The sequence below is a fragment of the Sus scrofa genome, chromosome 4, assembly GCF_054392235.1.
Source record: "Sus scrofa isolate SSC_HxYL_T2T_F1_AM1 chromosome 4, Sscrofa_HxYL_maternal_Yorkshire_Landrace_v2.0, whole genome shotgun sequence".
NCBI lineage: Eukaryota > Metazoa > Chordata > Mammalia > Artiodactyla > Suidae > Sus > Sus scrofa.
In genome coordinates, this window is record NC_139386.1 from 11,566,811 (window position 1) to 11,580,909 (window position 14,099).

At 43.3% G+C, this 14,099-nt stretch overlaps 1 protein-coding gene across 3 annotated transcripts in view; it reads right to left on the reverse strand.

The window, feature by feature from the left end:
• The window catches only part of LOC110260221 (uncharacterized), a 169,916-nt gene that overhangs the window by 106,624 nt on the left and 49,193 nt on the right, over positions 1–14,099 (reverse strand). The window lies entirely within an intron of this gene.

The following is a 14,099-nucleotide window of genomic DNA, read 5'->3' on the forward strand; positions in this document are numbered from 1 at the left end:
TCTCTGGAAAGAAGCCTCCTGTACTAACCTGGGCAGAAGTATGGGGAAGAACTGAGCTTGAAAACTGGTGCAGAGAGAACAAGTTCAGCACATCCACTCAACAGGCATTTTCTGAGTGCATGTTATTTGCCAGACATGATGCTTTTTAATGAGTCTGAACTTCTGAGTATATTCTAGAACTTGGAAAGGGACCACTCATTAAAAATCCAATTTAAAAAGTATTTTGACAGCTTACGCTGGGCCCACCATTAGCTGAGAAGAGGCTCTAGAGGATTAGATCTTCTTGATAAGAAGGTGAAGTTGGTGTGAAGAACGCCAAACCCAAGTGCATAGCAGGTGGTGTCTGTGTTTCCAACTCTATAAGGTTGCCGAATCATATTAGATCATTTTAAAAGCGGGACATAAAAGGTAGTTTTTATTTTCTTCTTATGCTAAAATCTAAGCAATAGACAAGTAGACATATATATTGTAAATTGTTCTCAGGGTCTTCAGCAGGGAGGTTACTCTGAACTGAGCTACTGGGGTAATTTCTGAGCTGATCCTTGAAGAAGAGGTAAACCTTCAGCAGGTAACGAAGTAAATGTAGTTCAAAGGAGGGAAAGGATGTATATTTGCATCCTAAGGCTGCCTTAAAAAAACCACAAAATGAGGGGCTTAAAACAACAAGGCTTTATTTGCCCACATTTCAGGAGCTTCCAAGTCCAAAACCAAGGTATCATCCAAGCCATGGTCGCTCAAACCCTTCTTTGACTCTCTTTAGCCTCTGGTTGTCGTTGGCACCCCTGACAATTCTCGGCTTGTGGATCAATCACTTTAACCTCTGTCCCTCTGTCTCCCCCATCACATGGTATTTCCCTGTGGGTCTATATTAAAATCTCCCCCACCTTGTAACAGCATCAGTCGCTGGAGTAGGGATCACCCCAATCCAGTATGACTTTGTTTACCTCTTCAAAGACCCTATTCCAAATAAGATCACATTCCTAGGTAGTGGAATTTGAACATATTTGGGGGGTGGCACAATTCCACTTGTAACATGATGTGGATCAAATTCAAAAACAGGAAGGACAATGTACATTGAGAGGAGCAGTGAGTCAAGTCTAGACAGAGTAGAAAATGCGGCAGGTGAGTAGAGAGCAGTAACACCAGCACTGAATTGCAGTCTACAAACAAGAACCACCCGAGGAGCATCCAGCTGCATAAGACACATCTAGAATTAGGGACAGTCTATACATTTTATATATGTTCCCATCGTGAGATGACTGTAGTCTGGGCGGACAGTGCTCTCATGAACTGTGACACCTTGAGATGTAGGCTCTGGGAATGTAGATTATGCCTTTCCTCTCTGATCATTATGGAATGTCTAGAACCTCATTTCTGATGCACAGTGGGCACTAAATAAATACTGCTGAATAAATGAGTGGACATCTGCGACACAGACGAAGAAACCAATTTAGAGAGAAACTTGTTGAAGGAAGCAGATGGTGGCAGAGGGGGCACAAAACCTTGCTTACCTGACTCCAAAGCCCACATTCTACTGCCTGTTTCACTGGCTCTTTGATTACCTTCTTAACTCAGGAAAGCTCATTAGGTCTGACCATGGTGGTCTGTTCTCCCTTGTATGTTGAGGTCAGATAATATGTGGCATCTTGACTTCCTGAGACCACAAGGCTAGGGTGTTCATCAGGCATATGCCATTTGCCAGCGCAGTGGCCTTGATCTGGCTCCGCTCCCTCAAATGACATGCTTACTTTCTCCCACAGATGTTAGGCAGAGCCTAGAGGACACAGTGACATTTGGCTTCTGCAAAAGGCCATTGTAATTCTGCTGTCACAGGCATTGTCTTTCAGCCTTTTAATATCCATTCTAAATAGTGCCATAGCCTGACCCTGGGCTGCTGGAGATAAACACTGTTCAGCAAGATAGGTTTGCCCCCAGGTGTTCATTACCGAGTTAGGAGATAAAATGGAATTGGGGTTCATTAGGTAATAAAATCTCAAGATCGCAAAGAAATTTAAAGTTCATCTGATTTTATCTGTTTTAAACAATGCTTAAAGCACCACTCCCCCATCACCCCTGAACACACACACCTGCACTCACAGGATGGTCTGCGAGACTTTTCCAAATACTTAGCCCCCGCCACATAATCTTGGCCTTTGCATTTGAAGACAAGGATAGAATTCTTTTTGACTTAAAGAGTTTTTAGAAGAAGGGAAATTTAAGATTCAAAAAAAAAAAAAAAATTGAATGATAGGCAGATTTACCCAGATTTAACAGGGTAGCCAGAAAAGCCACAGATAAAAAGACAACAGGAGTTCCCACTATGCCACAATGGGATCAGCAGTATCTCTGGAGCACTGGGATGCAGGTTGATCCCTGGCCCAGCACATGGTGTTAAAGACATGGCCTTGCTACAGCTGCAGCATAGGTTGCAACTACAGCTCAGATCTGATTCCTGGCCTGGGAAGTCCATATGCCATGGAGTGGCCGAAAAAGAAAAAAGGCAACAGATTGTGTTCCTGTTCAGTGTAGATAGGGAAAGAGACAAATTAAGAAGAAAGAAATGGTCATTAGTTCCAAGCCCTGAAGAGGCATCCAATAAGATTTTACAAAGCAGCAGGAGGAGGAAGATGTTGGAGCTGATGAACAGTCTGCCCTTTCCTGGGTGCACCCCACCTTAGGTACCATTAACCCTTTAGCGCACCTTAGGGAGTTACCATTACATGTCAGCGCCCCGTTCAATACCTCGCTCGGGCCCCACATCAGAAAATCATCCACACCTGTTTTACCTGCAACTGACACGTGATCAACGAGAGCCTCTTGTTTTCTCTAATTTCAGTACACTGTTCCCTCATCATCAAACACCTCTCACCACCTCACTGCCCTCAATCCTGACGAGGCTCCCCATCCTCCCACTCCTAGACCACTGTAGTCATCTCCCTCTTGGACCCTAGGCTTCCCTTCTGACTTGATGACAGCCTGTTCTTTACATTGCTGCCAAACAAGTTCTTGAAAATATGTTAATATATTACACCATTTCTCAAAACTCCCAATAGCTTTCCAGCACAATTAGAATCAGCTCCATTATTCTTACCAAGGCCAACAAGACTCCCTGTTACACTCTAGCCCTGGTGTTCCCTCTTTTCTCCTTTCCTCCATCCTCCCTCTGCACCAGAGGCCCTCCTGCACTGCACACTGTGCTAACACTCCTGCATGGGGACTTTTGGGCTTGTGTATTCCAGGTGACATCGCACTTCCCCCCCATGTCCAAATGGTTCATTCCTATGCTTTGTTCAGATCTTACTCTACTATCATGGCATCACAGACTTTTCCTAAGCACCAAAAAATAAAAAAATAAAAAAAAATGAGAGTCTTTCCCCATCATTCTCTATCTCCTTGATTTTGCGCTATCTATCTTTGTAATGCTGAGCGTTACCCGCATCTATATATAATTTTCTTTTATCTCATTCCCTTAGGACATCAGCAAATGAGGACAGAATTATTATTCATTTTGCTCACTCATGAAACTTCTTTGCCCAGGACATACTCAGCAATTATTAGCACCAAGCAATTGCTTAGGGAAGAAGACTGCATTTAGGATGCAACATGCACATCCTGACTGTTTACCTTCAGTCTTAGGAGAGCATTTCTCTTTTGATGATGAGGAGGTTCCCAATAGCTATAAGACTTAGAGCCTTTCTTTTCAGGAAGCTCAGTGAAAAAAAAAACATGTATTTTCTCCCCAATTTGTTCCAGTGGAAATCCCATATTTGAGTACCACTGGACTGACGGGCCGTTTGCCAAGTCCGGAAACAATCTTTTGTGTTCAAAAGAGGAAATATGGCATGAGTTTGGTCTTTGGATCCCGGGACTTGCACATGCAAATAGGTATGGCCAAAAAAAAAAAAAAAATGAAATAAACTGATTACGTAGATCAGGATCTGCTTCCACCACTGGAATTGGGATTGGTCAATCCCCAAGGCATGTGGGTTTAGAATGGGAATGCTATGATCCCCCACCCCCCTCCAAAAAAAACAAAACAAAACAAAACAAAAAAACCCAGCACTGAAATGCTGCTACCGAGAGGCAATCCAGGTTTTAGGAGATCAAAAACTTAATTTAAGAAAATGAGTAGAAAACTGCAAATGCAATAGTAATTATAGGGCACTGAAGTGGCCTGTGTACGCAACAGGCCCTGAAACTTAAAATTGTAGCATCACGGCAAAGCCATTTTTGGGAAAGCAAAACGTGAAAAAGAAGAAAGCAGATGTTCTCACAAGGACACTGAGAGGAAAGAAAATATAGATTATCCACAGAGGAGCGGGTGAGAGGACGACCTGATTAGAGGCAAGGAGAGGGACGCCTGTCAATTAGACCTGACCAAGTTCCCCTCTCTTCAGTGGAACACATTTCCTGCTCAGTGCAGGAATTTTCAGAGTGATTTTGCAGCCAGCAAAAGAGGAATGTGGAATTTGGTCTTAAACTTTCTGTTCTGAACCATTGTCTGCAGCTTGCTCTGAAGAGACTGGTGGAAAGAACAGCTGTGTGTCCCTAGTACAGCTAATCCTTTTGGAAAGAAAAAGAAAAAAGTTACATAACATAAATGCGTTTAGCTCCATCCCTTTCCCCTCCATAATTTAAAACATCCCACAGATGCCAAGTATGGGTGGGGTGTGACGATTAATGGTGAGTCCTGCCCTATACAGCCAGCATCTCGTCACAAGAGGGGGGGGGTCTCACTTCCTGTGCCTGGATGTGCATCTTACTCCCTGAAGCACTGATGGGGCTGAACATGTCCCCATTCGCCACACAAATGGACTCAGGGCTCAAAGGCTGAGCAGTTCTGCCCTGGTGAGTTCATAATGCGTTGCATTAGTGCACTTATGTAAAAGTCAGTGACCATCCCTCCCAGCAGCTGCCAGCATATGCTTCGCAGGTTCCTGGGGGAGAAGCCAAGGAAAGGAATGTGCGTGGGTTGAGAATGAGGATCGCCCTGTGGACTGGCCCCTGCGATGATAAGGCCTGATGACCAGCATCTGTCACACTGGCCGAGTCTTTCTGAACTCCCCCCGATTACGGACAGTGGTGTCACGCACTCACTATAGAGGTCAGAGGTCATTTGGGTCAACTTCCTTTGGTACCCAAGAACAGTCGGGGGTGTCACAACAGTGATCCTGTGTATGACGTATCTATTAGGTGCTAGGCAACATGCTGGCTTTCCCGGAAATAGTTCCAATCCTCCAAACATCCCTCCTCCTAAGTAGCTATGATGACCCTACTTTTCAGCAAGGAAACAAAGTATCTGCCTAGAAGGCACCAGGAGCAGAAGAGCAGACATGGGATTCAACCCCTCAGCGATCTAACCCTTAAGCTCAGGAGTTCCACGAGTAACAGAGCCTAAGAATATACTACTGTGATTATCACCCTTGTTTATAACCAGGGAGCTCCACTAGGTGCCAGACACTATGTTATGCAGTGTGTGTGTTTACCCATGTGAAAGCAGTTACTTTGAAAAATTTGGTAATGTATCCAAGGTCATTGATCAATATGTGATCCTACATCTTTTTTCTTTTTAGGGCCACACCAGGCTAGATGTTGAATCCGAGCTGCAAAGGCTGGCCTAAGCCACAGCCACGCCAGATCAGAGCTGCGTCTGAGACATATTCCACAGCTGATGGCAACATTGGATTCTTACCCCCACTGAGCAAGGCCAGGGATCAACCCTGCATCCTCATGGATACTAGTTGGGTTTTTAACCCACTGAGCCACAGCAGGAACTCCTGAAGCCACGTCTTTGTGATGCTAGAGATTAGAAATTAAGTGCTTTGCTTATATTCACTCACAGGTGATGCTGAAAGCTCAGCATGATCCTGAGGACTTGATGATGTGGACAGCTGGGCTTGTCACGGCCAGCAGCCTGGCAGCCAGAGCCATAGGATTTGTCACAGGGAAGGTTAAGGGGGCATGTCCTCCCCAGAGGACCATTTTACACTTGCTTGATGATTCCAAAGTTGACTCTGAACTGGACCAGCGGCCCCCTAAACCATGCCACACCACGCCACAGCTACACATCATGAGCTTTGCTTACTCCATGGTGTTCAAGTAACCACAGCCCTTGGGTGGATGTGTAGCTGGTCCCACGCGCTGGCATCCTTTCCACTCTCTTGATTGTTAGCTCTTCTGTGGTGGCCCAAGAACACACTGCCTCAGCATTTAGTGCTGCAAGTGAACATTAGCCTCTCACATGTGCTGGCCAAGGAACGCTCAGCTCTGAACTTCGTGTTCATCCAGCTCAAGGCCAGCAGCTCTGTGAGGTCAATGGAGGACTCGCAGGACGCTCTGGGTCCCAGGAGTCCCCAGGGACACTCCAGAGAGAAACGTGACTTGATTTGAGGCAAAGAACCTCGGCCCGTGCCTTGGCAGTCAACTCCCTCAAAAGAGCTGGTCTGAGATAAAAATGGTATCCCACTTGAGAAACCCTTATGTTGGTCTGGTAAGGGCGAAAGTCCAGACATTCCAGAAGTTTGTGGAAGAAAAACTAGATTTTCAGCAACTTGAGGCTTGGGTTTCAAGTCTCCTTTCAAATGAGTCCAAGATGAAAGAACCCTACTAGCTAATTTTAGAGCAGATGGTTTTATACCCCCTGACTGATTCAAAGAAGAGGAAAGGGAATGACAAAAAAATGGAGAGCTTTACTTTAAAACCAACTTGGTCTAGGAAGCTGGTACACACTATGCTTCTATTCTTCAACACTCAAGGTAAAGCATTCCACGATTGGTACGATGGAGTAATTTTGCTATCTCAGATGAAAACAGAGACCTCCTGGATATGCCCAGTTAACTGATTAATGCAGAGACTGTGAAAAAAACCCTCTGTATCTTCAGATCTCTGTTCCCTCTTCTCCTGAACTGGAAGATGGAATCAGAGAAACTCAAGTGACAAAGGATCTTAGAAATCACCTCATTCCCTAATCCTTTAGAAGCACATATGTCTGAAGGTTACAGAATTTGTTCAAGGTCATTGCTGGTTTGGGGCCAAGACAGAACTGAAATTTAGATGTTCTGAACCAAATTCATTACTTTTGTTTTTCTTTTTTTTCTTCTTTAAACTAAACAGCTCTACCAATCCGTCTTTTTCAGGATTCCACGGCATTATTGGAAGAACATGTTTAATGAAGTCACCACCATGGAAGATGTGAAAACTTGGATTTTGAAGCACTGTGCCGATGGAAGCAGGATTTGCCACAAGCCACAAGATGAGAAGGATGGTAATACCACCTCAGCATTTGGGAGGTCTGGCTCTGCTTAAGCCCGGCCACTGCCTCTCAAGAAAACAGGACAGCAAGCCTCAGGCAATCTGAGAAAGAAAGAGCCACCAGCGGCTGCCCTCCGACTACCCTCTACCCTGACACTGTGCTGTTAGGGATGGAAAGAAATACAGTCCTACTCAGGCCTCCCTGGCTTGACTCTTTTGACTCTGAGCTTCCTTCATCTCTCTAGGGCTTAGAGTCTAGAGTCTCTGGAGATGACTGAGGGAAAGATATTTCCAAAGGCATGAGAATTGAGAATCAAAGAGGGGAGAGTGTACAGCCATTAAAAAAAGCAAAAAAAAAAAAAAATGAAATAATGCCATCTATAGCAACATGGATGGACCGGGAGATGATCCTGCTAAGTGAAGTCAGTGAGACAGAGAAAGACAAATACCATATGATATCACTTATATGTGGAATCTACAAATGAAAAAAGAATGACATAATGCCATTTGCAGCTACATGGATGGACCTAGAGATTATCATACTAAGTCAGAGAAAGGCAAATACCATGTGATATCACATATATATACAATCTAAAATATTGACACAAATGAACTTATCTATGAAAGAGACTCAGAGAACAGACCTGTGGTTGCCAAGGGGGAAGGGAGTGAGGAAGGGAAGGACTGGGAGTTTGAGATTAGCAGGTGCCAACTATTATGTATAGATGGATAAACAACAAGGCCCCACTGTATCGCACAATGATCAATACGCAATATCCTGTGATAAACCATAATGGAAAAGCATATGAATAAAAATGTACACATATAACTGAATCACTTTGCTGTGCGGCAGAAATTAACATCATAAATCAACTATGCTTCAAAACATAAATTTAAAATTTTTAAAAAGAGGAGAGTGTTTCTTTTTGCCTCCGCCTTTCATTATAAAATGGAAATCTGATCAGGAAACTCTCCATTAAAAAAAGTCCCTCAGTGCCTCACCCAGTGCACATGCATCATCTTTTTTTTTTTGGTCTTTTTGTCCTCTTTAGGGCCACACTTGCGGCATATGGAAGTCCCCAGTCCAGGGGTCTAATCTGAACTACAGTTGCTGGCCTATGCCACAGCTACAGCCATGCCAGATCCGAGCCACATCTGCAACCTACACCGCAGCTCACGGCAACCCTGGATCCCCAACCGAGCGAGGCCAGGGATAGAACCCACAATCCCAGGGTTCCTAGTCGGATTTGTTTCCACTGTGCCACAATGGGAATGCCTGCATCATCTTGATTCCTACAGGTTTACCTTCTGTTTTTCTCCCTCATGACCTTCCCCTCCCTCACTCCACCCCTCTGAACTTCATTCTGCCCCTCAAAACTGTATGTTGCTCAAAACCCCTGGGGAGGTCTTTCTCCTTCTACCTGGATACTCACCTTCTACCTCTCTCCCAACATCACTCCTACATCATGCAATCATCTATACATCACCTCTTCAGCAAGATCTTCCCTGACTACGGGGTCAGTGTTCTCTCCTTGGATCCCCAGGACACAGGTGTGCTTACCTTTGGCAGAACTTAAGACTCTGTTTTGCTATTACCTATTTAACTTACTTTCTCTTCAATATATCATCAACTCCATGAGCTCATTTATTCAATACATTCATGAACACCAATTCCCTGCAAAGGGAGTCAGCCAGTTGGGATGATGGTGCATTTAAATCCTGGGACACTGGATTCCCATCGTGGCTCAGTGCTAATGAACCCATAAGGATATGGGTTCAATCCCTGGCCTCACTCAATGGGTTAAGGATCTGGCATTGCCATGAGCTGTTCTGTAGATCACAGATATTGCTCGGATCTAATGTTGCTGTGGCTGTGGTGAAGGCCAGCAGCTGCAGCTCTGATTCGACCTCTAGCCTGGGAACTTCCATAAGCTGCACATGTGGCCCTAAACAGCTAAGTAAGTAAATAAATAAAATCCTGGGATACTGATGCCCAATCACGAATATAATTTCAAATCAACATCCAGGGATGAATTTCTATGATCAAGCCTTGGATTCCAATTCTCAGATTTACCTGGTTCCTTTTAATTACACACCGACTCTGTGCCAGTTTGGATTGAGTCAGACAATAGGGTATGAGGACTTTTTTTCACTATTAATATTACTCCTCAGTGTTAATACAGTTAGATATTTTTATGCAAATATTGGTTAAAATATCAAGTGTCAGAACTTCCCAAAGATAGAATAGCCTGCCTTGAGAAGGAGTGAGCTGCTAAGTCACTGGAAGTATACAAGTGAAGATGGATAACCATTTTTTGAGATATTGCACTGAGGGGTCCAGCCTTAATCACTTCTTTAAGTTAAAATAACGAAACAAATAAAACAGATTTCTATTATCTCACTTAGGATTTCATTTAGCCTCAAGTAACACGATGCCTGCCTAACAGCAACTTAAAGAAAAAAAAAAAAACCTTTAACATTTCAAGAAGTCCAAAATTAGGCAGTCCAGATAAATTGGCTCGTCAATGCTATCAAAGACTCAGGAAGTTTCTTCTTACCCTATAAGGATTAGTTAATAGTCCTTTTCCTCATGCTCATGATAAATGATAATGTTACTAGTGATGAAAGTATTGATACTTTGTAGCACTAACCACATGCCAAGAACTGTTCTAATTGCTTTTGCATATTTAACTCATAGTTATAAGAGGGCAGTAGGACCACAGCCCTTACATATGTGTTCCAGTCAACAAAAAAGGAGTATGTATGTGGAAGAGAATCTAGATGGACAAAAGAAACACTTCATCAGTATAAATATTTCCAGAAGCCCACTCCCAAGATGTCTGCTTTAGTTCCATTGGACAAGAGTCTCATATGACCATCCTTAGCTGCAAAGACGCTAAAGGAAAAGGGATTCTGAATGGAGGCTGGGTCCATGAAAAACTGGTTCGTCCACCTGAGTTAAGCCTTGTCACACCCATCATATCAAATGATCCCTTCAACAACGCTATACGCTCTATACCAAAGGAAATTAAGAACAGAGTTTTAAATAACTTGTCATTTAGGTATTAATTTCCAAAGCTGAGATGTGACTCCACCTACAGTGACCTCAGAAAATTTGCTTCCATTGCTTGTCACTACTACACAAGGCTACTGCTCTAGATTGGTTACAATGTCCCTCCCTCCCTGAAATTTGGTAACGGAGATGTGCTGGTCACCTTGAAATAGAAGACGGAGTAGAATTACACAGAGGAAAGCCCAGAGTCAGTTCTTTTCCTGCAATGGCTTTTCATGAATTTGCTGGATCCACCAAAGGTCTAATAAGGTGAGTGCTCAAAGCCACTTAGTCAGGCACAAGCTCAGGCTGGCATCGGAATTAAGAGCACTGTTTCTGCCAGCGCCAAGCGAGGCACAGATTCTCTAGCTGAAAGGTCATTCTCTGGGAAGAGGTGAGGTCTGTTCAACAGTGCATCGCACATATCAGGTGACAGAGTACCACTCATGCAGCCCAGTTTAACGTCATCCATAGCAGGTCCATGACCAAATGGGGATGCCCTTTCCTAGGCTGTCTCACCTGACCTCCCATGAGTGGCATAAGCACCAGGAAGATCCAGATCACTGGAAGATGGAGACATTTCCTTTTTGGCAGGGGCAGCTGGGCTATTCCTGCAGGATTTGTAGATGACAAGGCTAAAGGGGACATTGATGACTCTGTCTAAAATATTCTTGTTATCCTAGAACCACTCCTCCCCATGGGGAGGCAGCAGAGCACAGACAGGAGTAGAGGCGGGCTTGGATGGGAATCCCTGTTCCCCAACCCCCACACCCCAGCTGTGCTACCTGACCTCTCTCAACTCAGGGAGGTGTTTTAGAGAATTAAATAATGTCCTATCTAGGCGTCACTCAGCAAAGTGGTCAGCTGGCATAAAGTGAAGAATCAGGAAATGTGGGCTGCAAATCACTATTGACTGTTGTTGCTGTGGTTGTTGGTTGCATTATCATTTTTCAGAGGTCTTGAGTTTCTTATCATCTGGAGGACAAAATCCTGGAAAGATTCCCAGCTATTTCCAAGGTGAACTTGAGGTCCATGGATGTGGATTACAGAGCTGAGGCATCTAAACCAGTATACTGGTTGAAAACTGAAGCTGGAAGTCTTTTTGCAGACCTCTGAGGGCTCCTGGATACGTGAATACATGTCCGGAATCTAAACATCTTTAAAATTAATTATCTTTCTACTATAATGACCCAATAGAGGGAGAAACACTCAGGACCAGGTGGTAGGGACTCAAAAATCATGCCCTGGTCTGATCTATTTCTTTAAAAAAAAAAGGGGGGGGGGCTGTTGTCCCCACTGAGATGACCAAAAACATCAACCACTAACCTTTTTTAAACACTTAGCCACTCACTCTATGCTCTTCTCACATTCTAAACCTAAATATATCAGCACATGTGAGCCCTCACAGTTCCTTGATGTAGGCTCTATTATCTATTGAAGTTAAAGAGATGGAGACAGAAGTTGAACAACTGGTCCAAGAGTGCAAAGCCAGGTGTTGGGCTTAGTAAGGGGTGCTATAAATGGAGCCCTTCTCTCTGCTTTATTGCACTTTATTCTGAGGGGAGAAGCAGCAGACCTAAATGAGCCGCCCCTACTGATCACTCTCTTCTTTGTTCATTTCTCTCCGGCCATGTTGGCTTCTGGTCATTTCCTAGGACACCCCTAGTTTACTCCCACCCCCGGGTCTCTGCATTTCCTGTTTTCTCTATCCTGGAATGAACCCAGGGGTCCTACATAGGAGAGAGTGACTTCTGAGAGGATGTCATTTGTTAAGAAGACTCAAACTTTAAAATATAACAAAAACATGCGAAAAATTCTTGTGGGCAGTAGTATATTGTGTTTCTCTTGCCTATAATAATTAGGCAATAATTAGCTAAAATAAATAGTTTTCCTTATGGTTGAGCCAATACAATCCTATGTATGTATTCCAGAACGTTTATTATAAATGTTCATGAGGGACTATGTACAAGCCTGTTTTCTTCGTTCTCTCTTTTTTTGTTCCAGTGGCCATATCCACAACATGTCGAGGTTCCCAGGACAGGAACGCCACATCAGAGGATTCCCCCTGTGGCTCAGTGGTAATGAACCTGACTAGCAGCCATGAGGATGCAGGTTTGATCCCTGGCCTTGCTCAGTGGGTTAAGGATATTGGTGCTGCCGTGAGCTGTGGTGGAGGTGACAGATGCGGCTTGGGTCTGGCATTGCTATCGCTGTGGCACATGCTAGCAGTTATCACTCCAATTTGACCCCTAGCCTGGGGACTTTCATGCTATACATGTGGCTCCTAAAAACAGAAACAAACCGAAAAACCCCAAAACAGCAACAGCAAAAACAACAACAAAACAAAACCCACACCTCCACTGTAACCAGAGCCACAGCAGTGACAATGTCAGATCCTTAACCAGCTGAGCCATGAGGGAACTCCTGCAATGTGATTCTTTTAAAACTGGAATACATTTCTAGTTCTCAGCATCCCCACCCCTATCTCCCAGAGGGGAAATATATTTATAAGCATCTTCAAGGTTATCCATTCATCTTAGTCTGCCCAGGACAGTCTTAGTTTATGCCTATCCCTTGTGTAATTATTAAGAGAACCCTCTTTCACTCTCAAAAAGGTCTAAATTTAGAAAATACATAGTCACCCTATTTATAATGGGAATTTCTATCCCTACATCAGCTTCCAAAGTAGAGTGCCTCATTAGTTGAAATTCTTTCCAGATAGCTAGCACAGAAAAAGAAGAATATACCTACTTGTATCCAAGCCTGTGCTTTGCAGAAGTCTAGTTGGCTCTATCCTTAGGTGATTAGAAAAGTTTCCCGGCTCTGACACCTCTCTGCTCACCCCCACCTTCCAACAGCTATTCAACTCTTCTACCAGTTACTGCTTTCTTCCATGAAATTGATAATAACAGACTCACATTTACAAGTTTATTTTACACGTCTTTCCCTTTTACACATATGTTGTCTCCACATTGAGAAATAAGACTAAGAGCAAGGGTTGCCTACCTCTTTTTATTACCCATGGTGTCTAGTACAAAAACTAAGCATAAACTTGGGACACTATAAACAACTGATGGGAAAGACAAAATATAGGAAGGACAGAGAGATGAATGAAATGTGGAAACAGGGGAAGGAAGGAAGGAAAGGAGGGAAGGAAACTTCAAAATATATTTCTTACAACACCAGGACTAAAGGGAAACCAGCTAGTTCCTTGCAACATTGACTTGTCTTAATGCAAACAGATGCATTCCTAACCCTGATGATTTTCTGTGCTGCTGTGAGCAACATGCATTTCTAGACTGAAGGGTTGCAGGCAGGCTGGACTGTAATTGGATTCATCTCATATTAGCGACTTAAGAGAAGCAATGTGAATTTCTATTTGGAAAATCTTAGAAGCCCCCCAAATAAATAAAGGATGAAAGGCAATTTGTTTAAAAATAAGGAGTGCTTTCACCAGGGACTGCTTTCTCCATGAGCACTAAGTTCTTCAAGAACAGCTATGACACAGAGGCTCTTTTCTACACCAAAAACCTTACTGCTGCTTGAGTTGGTGCCTTCTTTTGACTAGTATAACAGAAATAAGGATTTTCCATCTTTTTATAAGCTTGATTTGCAAATAAGATGAATGTTTATCAGATGAAAAGTCTTAATTCCATGACAGTCTCAAGCATTTCCAATTAAAAAAAAAAAAGAATCCTTTCTCCATGTTGATGATTTGTATTTATTACAGGGTTCTATATTAAACCAACAAAACACAAAATTTTATAATTTACATGTGTTTATTTATACTATATGA